Here is a 14358-nt window from a genome sequence, read left to right on the forward strand (position 1 = left end):
CTCATAATCAAAGCAGCTCAGGGACTTTTTTGATATTGTGATATTTATGTCCATTGACTTCTTCCTTCTGTCAGGGTGAGAGACTGGACACACAAGGTGAAATCAGAGTGAGTGACTGCAACCTTTCTGTGCGTCTCCGCTGATGGTACTGTCACTGTGATCAATACAGCATTAATGCATTCCCCTTGTGCTCTCTCCTTCCCATGGATTCCAAGGGTACCTGTCTCAGCCCGTTCCGCAGAGTCGTTCTGGTTCTTTAGTCGCCAGCGTCACGAATCATTAAACGGTCAATCTCTGTTCTGCTGCTCACTAGCAATTGTTTTGACTACTTTTTAGTGATTACACATCAGTGAACTTCTTTTGATGAGTTTGACATGATAATGTCATTTCTCTTGATCAAATTTAGGCTGATTTTAGTTGCAGAGAACAAAAATAAATGCAAGGTATTCACTGAAATCTGTGCAACTTAACACTGGTGACAAAACAGCCTTGGTCTCCTTTTAAGAAGTCAGTATTTCTTGCAGAATATCTTTATTGCTTCATGCATTTTTGCTTCAGAAAAGATTTATTTTGTGATCTTCCCTCCCCTCCCGGTGTCCTCCATCACAGATGTGATGATGGAAACCCCTGGCAAATGGAATTGTTTTGAATAGGCTTTCCAGGCTGTGTTTCCCCTGATGAAACACATTAGTTTCTGCTGCTTTTCCCTCCTCGGACGGGAAAATGGTCTTTTCACAGCTTCTCCTCAATGTGTCAGAAAGACTAAATCTGCCCTCTGAAAATGTAATTATCACAAATGGCGAGCTGGAGGAGCCGGGGCTTGCACAGACAGGGCCGCCTGGTTCAGTTACAGTGGGAGATTCCCCCAGTCTCAACACACAGACATCACTCTGAATCACCTTGGTACATTTAGCCTGAGGTCCTCTATCAGCAGATAGAGTTAGGGTCTACTCTGCATCACACGGATTCACATGGATTCATTATATACAGATTCTCACACATCAGTCTGCATTGTTTCTTATTTCACAATACGATGCTATAGGCATGAAGAACAGTTCTCATCAGCTCACATCAGAAACTGACAATAAATATTAAAGGACTACTCCACCACATTAACATTGCCCTCCATTTACATTGTCAGTCTCACGATAGATAATTTAAAAAGACATTTAGAGGCATATTGTTCTTTTAATTACTCTTCTTTCTTGTCAAAACCTGGTGCCGTGTTTTAAAGGTTTGGTTGTATTATGCTACAAAATCATAAATGATGACCCTGAAAATGTAGTTCTGGTCAACACTTTAAAGGGACACTTCTGCAGTTCAGTACTGTATTTCCATAAATTCGAGGCCCCTGCTTCATAACTTTTTCTAGCTTTAGCTAACTGAGTTGCCTAAAACAACCTGTTTTAGTTTTCATTTAGTTATGATCATGCCTGCACAACACTCCTATAAACAAACATGATCAATGATCAACATGGGATGGGGCAATAACTTTTCTAGATCATGTTGAGGAGAGAGGCGAGCTGAACGAGGAAGTCAACAATATATTTTCCATTAATCATAAAATAAAGTTTTTTGTTGTTGTTCATTATTTGACTCCAATTCATTCTCCATAATGATGTCATTCATCAGTGTCTGCAGGATAAGGACTGCTGCTGTTGTTTGTGTAGCTGTTATGTAACCGTGGTGATTGCGGCGGTTTAATCTCATGTAGTTTATAGTAATGTGGATGAAAATCTGACCTTGCCGTGGTCATCAATGTTGTCTTCGTGTGTCATTCAGACCGGGTTCCTTCAAGGTGAACAGCGAGCACGCTCCTCTGAGGCCACAATTTTTCTCCTGGCTTTTACCGTCTCATCTCAGGCTAACGGTGGGAGGTACTGAAACAGCAAGGTTGCACTGAGCAGGATGTCAGGATGGTAAAAAAATGATAAATGATATTCAGTAATGTAGATTTACTCACAGCAATCGCATTTGTTTAATTTCATTACAGTGGCACTGATGGAAATCAGCTGCCCGCCTGCATGACACTGTCACTGACCCTGCAACCAGGAATATAACTCAAATGGAGTCTCTCCCTCTGTGTTGGAGCCATAGCCTTTAATGGCAATTATCTATCCAACAGCTATTAACATCTTAATGTGATGTATTTGGTGTTGAGATGGTGCAGTTTGTTTCTTGTTGTGCACAGTGGCGGTTTTTGGCACGGGCGAACCGGGCCGCCGCCCAGGGCGGCATCATATGGGGCAGCACAACCACGTGAAAAAATCTGCGCCGCTAAGCTATCTATCATATTACTTTGTGGGGATAAACACAGCTGGAGTCCCCTCTGACACACACCCCCTCTGACTCATTTTGGATATCCTTTTTCGACGAAAAACTGTCCATGTCACATTCCAGCTTGTAATATTGAAAATTTCGAACCACAGAACTGTTGGTAGAACAGCAGCAAATGCACCACTAGTAAACCCACAGTAAAGGGGAAGGGAGTGTTGGGGTGGGGTATGAGGTGTGTTTTTTTTTGGGGGGGGGGGGGGCGGAACACCCGGAGTTAACCCACGGTAAAGGGGGAGGGCGTGTTGGAGTGGGGTATGCGGTATGGGGTGTCTTTGGGGCAGTGTTCATGTCTTTAAATGCCAATTTGATGCATAAGACATGGTTTTAGGGTTGGGACTAGTGGAGGGGTAATTATTCTACACAAAGCAGCACTTCATGCAGCACCGGAAGGGTTTTGTTAAAGCTGAGAAAAACCTGGCAGCTCGGTACTTCTTCTTCTTTGGGTCAAGGAGGGCACTCAGATGGATTTTTATATACTTTGCAACAGCGTTCTCTAAAAATGAGTCTTTTGATGCCATTGCACCCTCTAGTGGTTTCTCTAGAGAGCCAAACTCCTTTTGAAGGTCTTTCATCACAGCCTTGGCAAGTTTCTTCATGTTTTTCTCGATTTTTCTGACCTTACACTCAGGGATGTTAATCTCGTCCAGTGTGTCTTTTATCAATTGATAAATGTTACTTAAATTTAGTTTGTGAAAAAAAACAATCGCTTTTCTCCAGGGATTTCAAGAAAATCTTCAGGAGAAGAGAAGTGGTGAGGGAGCTGGTCATGTTCTCTGATGTAGAAGAGAACGGTTTAAGTGGCATGGATCCATTTTGCTGTTGCTCGATTGACACTGGACTTTGGGAGGGGACTGGTCTAGGCTGAGAGAATGTTTCAGGAGTTTTGTTGCCTGAAGCATCCACCACTGTCATCACAGCACTGCTGGAGTATTCACTGTGGGACACAAAAAATGGCTGTGCTGAAGTATGACTGGAGCTGTCTCGAAAGCATTTTGTCCTGGTGGTCTTTTCCTTCAGTCCTGTCAGCATCTCTGTCTGTACAGATGACGCACAAAATAGAGTATTGTTGATTTTACTTATTGTTTCCTTGGTTTGGTTTGGATAGGTTCTGGTATTAGAAAAACAAAGGGATAATTAATGGGTGAGCCTCCAAGTAATTAACATAACTTAATACTAGCCTCACAAGCAGAGTAATACTAGTGTGTGTGTGTGTGTGTGTATGTGTGTTGAAAACAGAGAGCAATGTAGGGTATAAACTGTCACTGTCCTTACTCTTCACCCCACTTTGATAATGTAGATGAGACGTGAGTGTTATTAATCCATTTTTAAACTCACTGATCCAATTAATAAATACATGACATCAGATTGCTGAAGTGATGAGATGGCTGACACTCACTGCACTAATCACTGACAAAAGACAAGAATATATGTGGGATAGATGAGGACACAGCATCTGGCCCTTTCATGCCTCATTGAGTTGATGGAATACTAATAAAAGCCATATGACAACAGCATACTAAGTGTGCAATTAATATTCTAAAATATTCCTGCACTGCATGTGGTAGAGACCTGTTCCAGGCTCCCTCACTGGCAAAGTGACAGCGAAGTCTCTCCGGTAAAGAGGGGATGTCCTTATTAACCTTTTTCCCTGAGCTGTGTCTCTGACAAACCTACGGGTTCTGCTGGACGCTCAGGGAACACGTGGCCGCCGATTGTTGTCCTGTCGCCTGCAACTGTCCTGACAGCAGATAAATAATCTCTTCTAAAGCCTTTTCTCTTCTGCGTCAAAGGGCCAGAAGGACCTAATTGATTGATTTGGAGATGATTTACAGCCCAGAGTGAAGGTGAAAATTTGTTCTTTTACAGTCTGGGCCTGAAGGTGAAGATACATAGTTTCAGATCAAGGTCGGACAAGGTCTACCAAAATGAAAAAAACATGTTTTATACAGCTTTTTTTTTTTTTTTCGAGCTGTGATGATTGAAGTTGGGAGTGACGAGCTGGATGTCACGACTGTCCTCCACAGAAAAACATAATTTGTGTTCAGTTTCAAAAAGTGTCAAAAATGGAAGCAGCATGAGGTTGTCTCAGTGTGTCGCTGCATCTCCAGATCTCAAATCAAATGTCATCATCGATAGCGGCTCAGCAGGTAGAGCAAGTTGTGAGACATTGAACCCCATGTTGCTCCAGCAGTCAGGGCAGCACCTTGCATTGATGCTTGCTGCCACTGGTTTGTGAGAATAGTTGCTTTGGTGCATTATAAACATAGCTGTTTGGAAAAGGACAAACGTTTAAAGGTTAAAAAAAGAAACAATAAGTGACACATGAGCAAAAGTTGGTATCCTAAAAGCAAATATAACCTATTTATCACTTCAATTATTATTGAATTTCACTATGCTCTTTCCTTGCTGTGATTCCTCTTTTACTTTTCTTCTCTGTAACATCTGAGGATGGCTTTGTTGTTGCACAGCAATAGTCTCTGGTCAGACACACATACAAACACACGGCACTCACAGATTTATTATATGTCTCTGTCTCCTGGGTGTCCTCTGAGAGACAGATAAGAGGCGGCAGAGGAAGCCCAGAAAGGCCCTCTGCTGCAGATGATTGTCAGATCCAGAAATTCAGACCAGATTTACGTCAGTCTGCTGTGAGTAGAAGCTTTCCTCTGGGCTCGCCCCACTAACATGTTATTTTAGCTTAATATTTCATAGTGCAAGCTGCTTCGTATCCATCTGAGGAATGTGACTTTATTAGTGCAGCGACGGTTGGAGAAATTATCCTGTACATATGCAATGTGACCCAAACTTAATATCAGCACCACAATCCTTAGTAAGCTCACTGTGGAGCCTGAGGTAATTTTTACTATTTTACATTATTTTAACATGGAACAGAAAACCAACTGTTTTACCATAAAATTCCCTTTTCTTGTGAAAATAATTTTTGAGTGATCAAACAACCAAATTTGACCTTTAAAAAAATCCAAATGTTGGTTGTACACCTGAGTTTGCTTTTAGATTAATAATTTGGAGTTGAAATGACTTAATTTAAGGATTTCTTAACCCAACTCTAATTAACACAGTCTTGGAATGAGAGTTGAGACATTTCATTCACAGATTTAAAGGAACAGTCCAACATTTTATTCACCTCGTGGACAAGTATTAGATGAAAAGATCAAATCAACTCTCATGTCAGTAAGCTAAATATGAAAGTACCTCTAGGAGCCAGCTAACTTAGCAGAGCATAAAGGCTGGAGACCAGTTAGCCTGGCTCCGTCCAAAGGGGACAACACCAACCTACAGATCACTGCTTAAATTAAAGCTCACTAATTAATGCATCAAATCTCATACAAAAACCAAAGTGTAAGAATAATCATTCACTGTTTTGAGGGGGATTATGAGCCAGCTGTGGGACAATGAGCAACGACTCCAGGAGGTCACTGGTCACAGCTAAGATATAACACGGCACACAGCTGCCCATAAAACAGCGAATTATTGCACATGTGAAATAAACACGATGCAACACGTTAATTAGTGAGCTTAGGTGGTGTTAAGCCGTTTCCCCCTGTTTTAACATTTTTTACTGAGCTAAGCTACGCAGCTTCTGGCTGCAGCTTCATACTATAAAGACGTGAGAGTGGTTTCAGGCTGAACATCTAACTCTCTGCAAGACGGTGAATAAATGTTGATTCACTGAAATCTTTTTTCAGTGGATTTTTATCTGTTTTTGCATGAATAATTTATCATTTTCAAACTTTTTTTTTTATCACTAATAAATAACTTTTCTAAGGCCAGCAGATCACTGCAGGGTCCCTCAGCAGGTCAACGAGAATGCAACCCCTGCATATAAAGAGCTTTAATTAGCTGCTTTCATCCTCTGATTGTTAAAGGCTTTCAGAATGTCCAGCTGGTTTACATGCCTTTGATGAAGAAATTCTATAAAAGAGGAAAAGAATGTCTAAAGATAAAAGATAATAATCAAAACAAAGCTGCAGATCTTAGCAAACACCAAGCAGCTTGTTAAATCTTCAGCACAAAAGAAGTTGTCAGCTGTGAGTAGGCAGAGAGAACCCCTTTAACAGAAAGCAGATATTTTTATGAATGATTCACTTTTGAAGAATATAGAACAACACTTGGAAATGTCGGCTATGGGGAAGTAACATTTATAGCTTAAGTTTGATATTTTAAGAATCAGATGCACCTTAAATCCACAGACTGAGTGATTTCCACCTTAATCCTTATAAGAGAAGTTTAAAGCTATTGTGATGTATAAATAATCAGGTTCAGTTTCCATGACAATGTAAAGCAAAATTGCAAAAGCGACCTCAGACTGCAGAGGGTTAATGCTATGCTGTGTGGGAGTATATTTTGGTGTTTTTGTCTGGTTTGCCGGCTACTGTTGCTATGGACGATGTTATCTGCTAAGCTGTCTCGTCCTGTCAGCACCTGCTGCATCATAGGTGTGCGGCCTTTTGAGGGAAAAAGCAGGTCACTTTGAAAGCTACAGGCCCTCCCTGTCCACTGCGGAGGGGTCAGGAAAAAGCAATTTGCATTTTAACATGGGGAGCAGCGCGAGTGGAGCGTCGCTGCTGCTCCAGCTCCCTGAAGGGTGGAGCAGAGCCCTCCTATCACGTTTGACACCTCCTTAATAGAGAGGCATGGCCACACTGCAGCCTGTCAAATGAAAAACTAGATTTATAATCCTGTGCTCATACGTGCCTTTGATTTATTAGATTACATTGTTTATTTTTCTGTTTATTTGCATGAACATGGGGTCAGTTCATTTCTGCTCAGTGATCATCTCCCAACATAAACTTTTTTAGAAAATCTTAACAAATTTGACCAAATCACTTTAGGACAACACACAGGATATATTTCCATTTTGACCTCTAGAAACAGGCAGCTGTATAAGTCTCTGCAGCTCCACTGAAGGATCAGTTCTTGCTGCAGAGGATCATTTCTGTCCAGTTCAGGACCTGGACTGTAAATAGGGATGGTAGCTGCCACTTGTGAAGGGTACTGAAAATGTTCTCTGAATAACAATGTTGATGCTCATCTACTGATGCTTTGATTCATAAAATCTGTGATAGCAATTAAAGTTCATATTTTTGTTGCAGACCAAATTCACTTTCATTCATTTTAATAATATGTTCATGATCAGAGGCATTTTTTTTTTTTTTACCTCAGTTAGGTGTTATGGGCCAACCAAGCAAAAGGACTGCAAGCAACATGTGCTGCATCAATGTTGTGATTTTAGGTCAGCTAGATTTATTCAGACACCTACACAACATGCACAGTATAATTTAGATGATGAATAACAGCGAAGAAAAGAAAGAGGTTATGTTTGCATTAAGCAAACATGTCAGATCAGAAGTAAGGTGAAGCTTATCTTGCTCTCAGGTTTGCTGATCAGTGTAGAGAGAAGGCCTTGTTTCTTTAGAGTTTAAAAACTTAGGCAGTCTGGGTAAACTTAGACTTTTCGTCTTTCGTTTGAGCTTGTTTTTGGCTTCCAAAGGGGACATGACAGAAAAAAAAAGTTTGAGAAGCACTGATCTAACACAGTAAATGTTACATGTCAACATGAACGATGATCTGTACGTGTCATGGTGTCTCCAGGGTCAAAACTTACAGTGAAGGTGGTGGCACTGGCTGATGTGGAACACACATTTAAACACAGGAAGGTGCTCCAACCATTCTTCTGATACACTTGCACATTGTTAGGTAGATGGATGAATGAATGGATGGATGATTTATACATGAAAGGATCAAAAACATGAGGAAAGAAACAAATTACATATCAAAAATATCAAAAACAGGAATCTAATGTAACGTAATACAAATGACAAACATTCAAAAAGCCATGAAACAATAATTTCCATGAAGTTTTAAACTTACCGGGGTTCTAGGATGGAAGCTCTCTGGATGGAAAAAGGCCTTTGCAGGCCCAGAGGGTTGGGTTACATATCTTCCTGGCGTGTGGTCAGCAGGGTGAAAGGCTATGCAGTACAGAGTTAGGTGTGATGATTTCAGGTGAGGCTGGGAATTTAAACTTGTGTGACAAATATGATATTGACAGTTTGATGTGGAACACTTCCAGAAGTTCAGATCTCATGAGTTTGTGATGTATGTAGACGTCAAGACATCACTTTTTCTGTTTTTTTTCTTTTCTTTTTCAAACAATAATTCATTCCTAAACATAATAAGTTTGGATGAAAATAACCTCTCGCTTTTCATTTGAAGGCAGCATTAACAAACGAATGTTAGGATGTCAGCAAGCTGAAAATTTAGGATACTGAACATTCAGGGGTCCTGTTGAATGCTAACATGAACAAGTTAGAATTCAGCTCAAAACATAACAAGGCCTAACAAAGTTCATGTTCTGCTGATGAAGTCTGATGATTTGAAGCTGACCTGAGTCTGAAATGTAGAAAACAGTACAGGAGATAAACCCTTTAATTCAGTAACAACATGACCTTTACTCTGATGCCTCCCTCAGGACAGACTTTACATTTCTCCCCCACTAATTGTAATGATCTAAAAACAGCAAAGTTGTCTCTCCATTTTTCATCTATCCAAGAAATGTGATTTCTGAAGTGTAACAAGCGTTACAGCCTCACAAGTTTTCAGGCTGGGGTGCAGACTTCTGTGTTTTATGTCCTTTGGTATCCCAAACGTGTGGCCATTAGATTGTTGAAGGACATTATAATGTCACACATTTCCTGTGCAGGTATGTCGAGCAGGAGGCATTTATAAAAATGTTAAACGACACTGCCATCTGAACCAGAGGAGAAACTGGTGATGGATGGCTCAGAGCACAGCAGGAGTGTTGGAGATCATGGATGTGACGCTTTGATCAATGTGTCTCTCCACACAGCCAGTACAGAGATGTAGTGCCTGCCATGTTCAGACCCCATTGTTTAATCCAAGACATCATTTGCACGCAGGCGAAGGTTAACGAGACAGAGATAACCCATTAAATGTTGAATTAATCATTCTCGTTTTTTTTTTGCTCTCCCAAAAATCACAAACAGTGATTCACAGACAAACAAGGAGGTGCAGCCACTTACAAGCACATCTACAAACACAAACACTCCAGAAAGTCTGATAAAACCCTTCAGGAGTTCTTCTGTTTTTTGCTTTTTTTTTATTTTATTCCTTGTACTTTCCTCCTTGTGTAATTTGTCTGCTTTGTCTCAGCTGAGGGGCTGAGCTGGCTTTTGGGTGCATGTTTAGATAGCCCAGACATCCATTATCAGTCTGAGGCAAACCCGATTTAGAAACTCTGTAAAAGAATTACTCAAGAGGAGAGGAGAGCTCCGTGATTCTGTCACCTTCTCTTCCACCCTCGGCCCCCGTCGCTGCTCTTTAATTGGGCTGCTAATCAATTAAGGCCTGTGTGCAAAAAGATTGTCTGAGCCAAGTGCATAAATGAGGCTGGCAGTCAGGTCAGTGAGACACAGAGAGGTGACTAAACAGCACGTTTTACCTCAGTGATTCATACACGACACAAACATTTACAAAATTAAAAGACACGCACAACCTTCAACTTGCTTCACTTGAGACCCTGCAGGATTATTAATTTAGGCTGCACTTAGGGCCCAGGTGGATGATCTGAAGATCACAAGTCAGTCTAATGTATTCTGTGTTCAGATTTTCAAGTGTGTGAAAAGAGGGTAGCCCAGGTCTTTCTGAAATCCACAAAGCTAGTAGCCTCACCAAACTACATCTTATGAGCCCAGCAAGGAACACAGTGCAACTGACTTTACTGCTTTTCCACTTTCCTGAACTTTGTTTAAACTGATTTACATGTAAAATCTGGACTGCTCTTAATATTACTGAGCACCATGTGAGCTCAGACATGATTTCACAGAAGCACCAGATGGGCCTTTGAGGATTCCTCTGTCAGTGAACAGGCTCTCAGTTTGGTGTTGATGTCTCTTTCCTCACAGCAGCAAACATCCTACAGCTGTTTTGTTGCTGCTCGTTTGATCATTAAGGTCTGGACGTGGTGTTTGACTTTCACACTTCAGCCGCGGCAGGACATTTAAAGAGGTGTGTGACGTGTAGGGACTGACAATGCCACGAAGAATGAGCAGCCATTTCCACAGTTATTAAGACCATTTAATAACTTAATTCCTGCAAATCAAACAGAGCGAGGCCATGCTCCGGTGGCTGTGACTGGCGGCGTGCCAGACTCAGGCTAAAGGCGTACAGTGGTCCAACTCCTGCTTTATTCTATGGAAAGATTAAAGGGTTGCAGAACTTATTGACTCAGATTTCTCCTCCAGGTATAGAGTAATTAATGTAATTAGGCCCTCTATCTCTGCTCAGGCCTCTTATCAAAGCTGTTTCTTTATCTCTTCTGGAAATTTAATTAGAAAAATCCCTCTAATTAATGATTTTGTAAAATTTAACTTCAACCAGTTGGTTCCCGTATTAATTAATTGATGGCCAGGGGAGTATAAAGACAAGAGTTGGACAGCTGGACAGACGTGGAAAGGAATAACAGTTTGTACAGTGCTTAAGTACTGTACTTAAAGAGCAGACAGACATCAGGCAGCTTAAGAGCCTGAGATTTTCCTCATGACATTTCAACTTTATAAGGTGATAATATGTCCAGGCTGTGTGTCTGTAAACTCACTGTGGACTTCTTCTGCCCTCTAGGGACACACAGCAAAACAATCATGTGCACATAAAAGAGATGGAACAGAAAATATGCAGTAAACGGTCATAAAATGAATGTCGGGTATTTTGTTTCACCTTTACCTGTAGGTCACCTTTACCTGTTCTCTCCTCTACCTTTTCACACACTTCATTTTAATAATGCCAGCAGACTCAAATGTAAAACACACACTCATAAATCACCTGTGTTTGTGTGCTGAAGTGAGTCCCAGTCCTCTGCAGAGCGCTGTAGTGTGTCGGGCGTTGCAGCTCAGGGGCGGGAACAGAGAGGTAACCATGGTGCAGAAAGAGCAAACAGGAAGCCCGACACCTCCGACACAGAAACACAGACACAGACAAACAGGGTCAACTTGGTCTGGGAAAAGTAAAATGGAAATGAGTAAGAACTGGAAAATGGAAATGGAATAATTGTACATGTAAGTAAAGGATCATTTCACAGACAGAAATTCTTGAACTGAAGAGAACCTTATTTTTTAAAACTGTAGGTGCTGCTTTTGTCCTGTTTTTCACAGGAAGCCATTACAGCAAAAACAATTTTCCTGATATGTGATGATCATTATAATAAAGGTCTGAGCAGTGCAGCCATCAATCAGCTGCGTGACTGATGCACGTCCTGCTTTGATTGTCTGCCTCCAGGCAATCCCGGTCACATCACCTCCATCATGGCTCAGAGAAACACGTCAGGAACAAACACAATCCCCAGACTTGTTGTCAAGATCATAGGCAGCAAACAAGTCAAGCAGTTTATCGAAGAGCCACAAGGGTGAGTATAATGACAAGGTTGCACATGGTTAGGATCAAAATATCAGCTGCAGATCAAAGATTACTCACTAAAAATATTATTGAACCCATGATGTTTGCTAACAGTAAAGCTGGTGATTTTTTTTCATTTTTTCTTTTTCACTACTTTTTGTTCATTGTATTTTATCTAAGTTTCCTTTATTGTTGTGTCTTTGTTTTTGCTCAGAGTGGCAGTTTGTAACTGCTTCTTATTTTTATGATTCTGACGTGCTGGCATTTGGATTCAGGATACTTACTCTGATAGTTGACTGGTGACTGTATGAGGAACTTAATCATGTCATTTAAAGTGTAAAAGGATGCTCATAATCAAAATGTGTGCTAACCCTTCTAGTATGAATTTGTTGGCATCTCTGCTTTTGTTTTCTTTACCTTCCTGTTTTGAAATAATCCCTTTTTTCAATAACTATAACAGACACTGAGGCTTGTATGGGAGTCTTTCCTCATTATGACAGGTTATTGTTTGTTGTATATTTTTGAAGCTCGTTGGTGCTTTAACTGGGATTATGGGCTGTACAAATACAGCTGACTTGATTTAATTTGGCTCGCATTAAAGTTTAATTTCTGTTTTTCAGCTCTCTTTTGTCAAACTCACAGCAGATGTGCAACACTCATACTATCCTGATGTGTTTTTCCTGAACAGAGATACAGAAGACACATCAGACAAAGAGGCAGACAATCCTTCTGCTGGAGCTGCAGAAAGACAAGACATGATGGTGTCCAGGTCTCACAGAGAGCTTCAGCTTAGAATGGACTCTGCGCTTCAGGCTGCAATCAACCAGGTGAAGTATGTGTGTGTGTGTGTGTGTGTGTGTGTGTGACAGTTGGCTGATATTCAGAGGAAATGATGATAAATTATTCATTTAGAAACTTTCAAAATAAAGGTGCAGTGTTGATTAGAATTATTACATGAATGCATCAATAATTATAACCCAATAATATAATTTACATTATTCTGAAAATGTTCTACATAATGTTTTCACTTTTGGTACTTAAAGTATGTGTTGATGCTGAGTTCCAGCACTGCATTCATGTGCTCTGAGGCCTCACCTGACTGATGGTGAAGGTCTTTCTCTTCAGGTTCCTGACAGGTTGTGTGTGACTGCGCCCTCTGGTGATCGCTCCAGGTCCTACATTCACCCGAATACTCAACGTGTCACTAAACGCAGAGCAGCAGAAGTCCAGGAGACAACAGATCAGGTTCTTCTGTAAAACATAACCTTTACCTTTAAAAAGTCAGTTCTCAGTTAAAACGTGTTCAGATGAAGCTGTCATGAAGGACTCATCGCTCTTAAGAAGTGTGAACATCAAGGCAAAACTCCTATAATGAAGAAGAAACCTGTAAATCCAATTTAATTATTGATTAGCTAAAGAAAGGAGAATGAATTATCAATGTCTAACAGACAAAATTTAATTTAAAAAAAACTGTAAAGATATTCACTCCATTAATATAAACGCAATTTTTTAAATTTAACCTCCCAGATTTGGCTTTGATTTATAAGATTAAGGCTCAGGCTACTTAAATTAAAACTCTTTGATTGAGGAACATGGGCAGCTTCACTTTGGTCTGTTACTGATCTCAGTTAAAGTTTCCAATTCCAAGCACATCTCATCTTAATCATTTGCTAAATTCATCTTTTAAGGTCATTTTCTAATGAATACAAAGCAAAATTGCACAAATGACCTCATACTTCATTGTTTCGTCTGCACTACATCATCCAGATCAACGATCCACGTCCCAGATTCATGGTGCTGTTAAACTGGAGCACTGCCACCATGACTGAAGACGAGCTCTCACATTTCTCTGCTCTTTTCCCAGAGAGGTGTGTCTGAGGACAGAGATAAGTCCGAGCTGTCCTCGGCCGTCAGAGAGGAGCTGTCTGATTGGCAGCTCTCCTCTCTGAGATCAGCAGAGGACGAAGTGGCAGCTCTTGATCCGTCCTCCAGTGGGACAGTGAATCGATCTGAGATCACTCACCTGTTTCTGAAAAATGATATTCCACTGAAATTACCAACATTTTCTCTGCTTCTCCGCATTTTTTCGGATAAAAATGATCCAGTCCAGGTAAGGAAAGAATAATAGATTTCACATTTTTAGATACACAACACTATGACTCTAAAAATTGAAATGTCAACTAGTGTGACCAGTGCTGGAAGACGTAAAAGGAACTATACCAATTTATCAAAATACTCCATTACAAGTCCAGCATTCAAAACCCTGCTCAAATAAAAGTATAATCAGTCAAAATTTACTCAAGAGTATAAAGGTAAATGCACCAAATGTAAAAATGAAACGACCCTGTCAGAATTCTGTTCTTGTACATTTCATGTCCACTGGATAATCATTACAGAACTGCATTACTATGAAAACAGCATTTTAAAGCTCTAGTTTACCAAACTGGAGTGGACTGTAGTTATTTTCTAAACTGTTGGGTGTTTTAACATACTTAGAGTTATCTAACATCAGAATCGATGAAGTGACAGCATAAATGTAGAGGGATGAAAAGTACAGTATTTTCCTCTGGAATTTAGTGAAGTGCAAGT

The sequence above is a fragment of the Toxotes jaculatrix genome, chromosome 6, assembly GCF_017976425.1.
Source record: "Toxotes jaculatrix isolate fToxJac2 chromosome 6, fToxJac2.pri, whole genome shotgun sequence".
Lineage (NCBI taxonomy): Eukaryota > Metazoa > Chordata > Actinopteri > Toxotidae > Toxotes > Toxotes jaculatrix.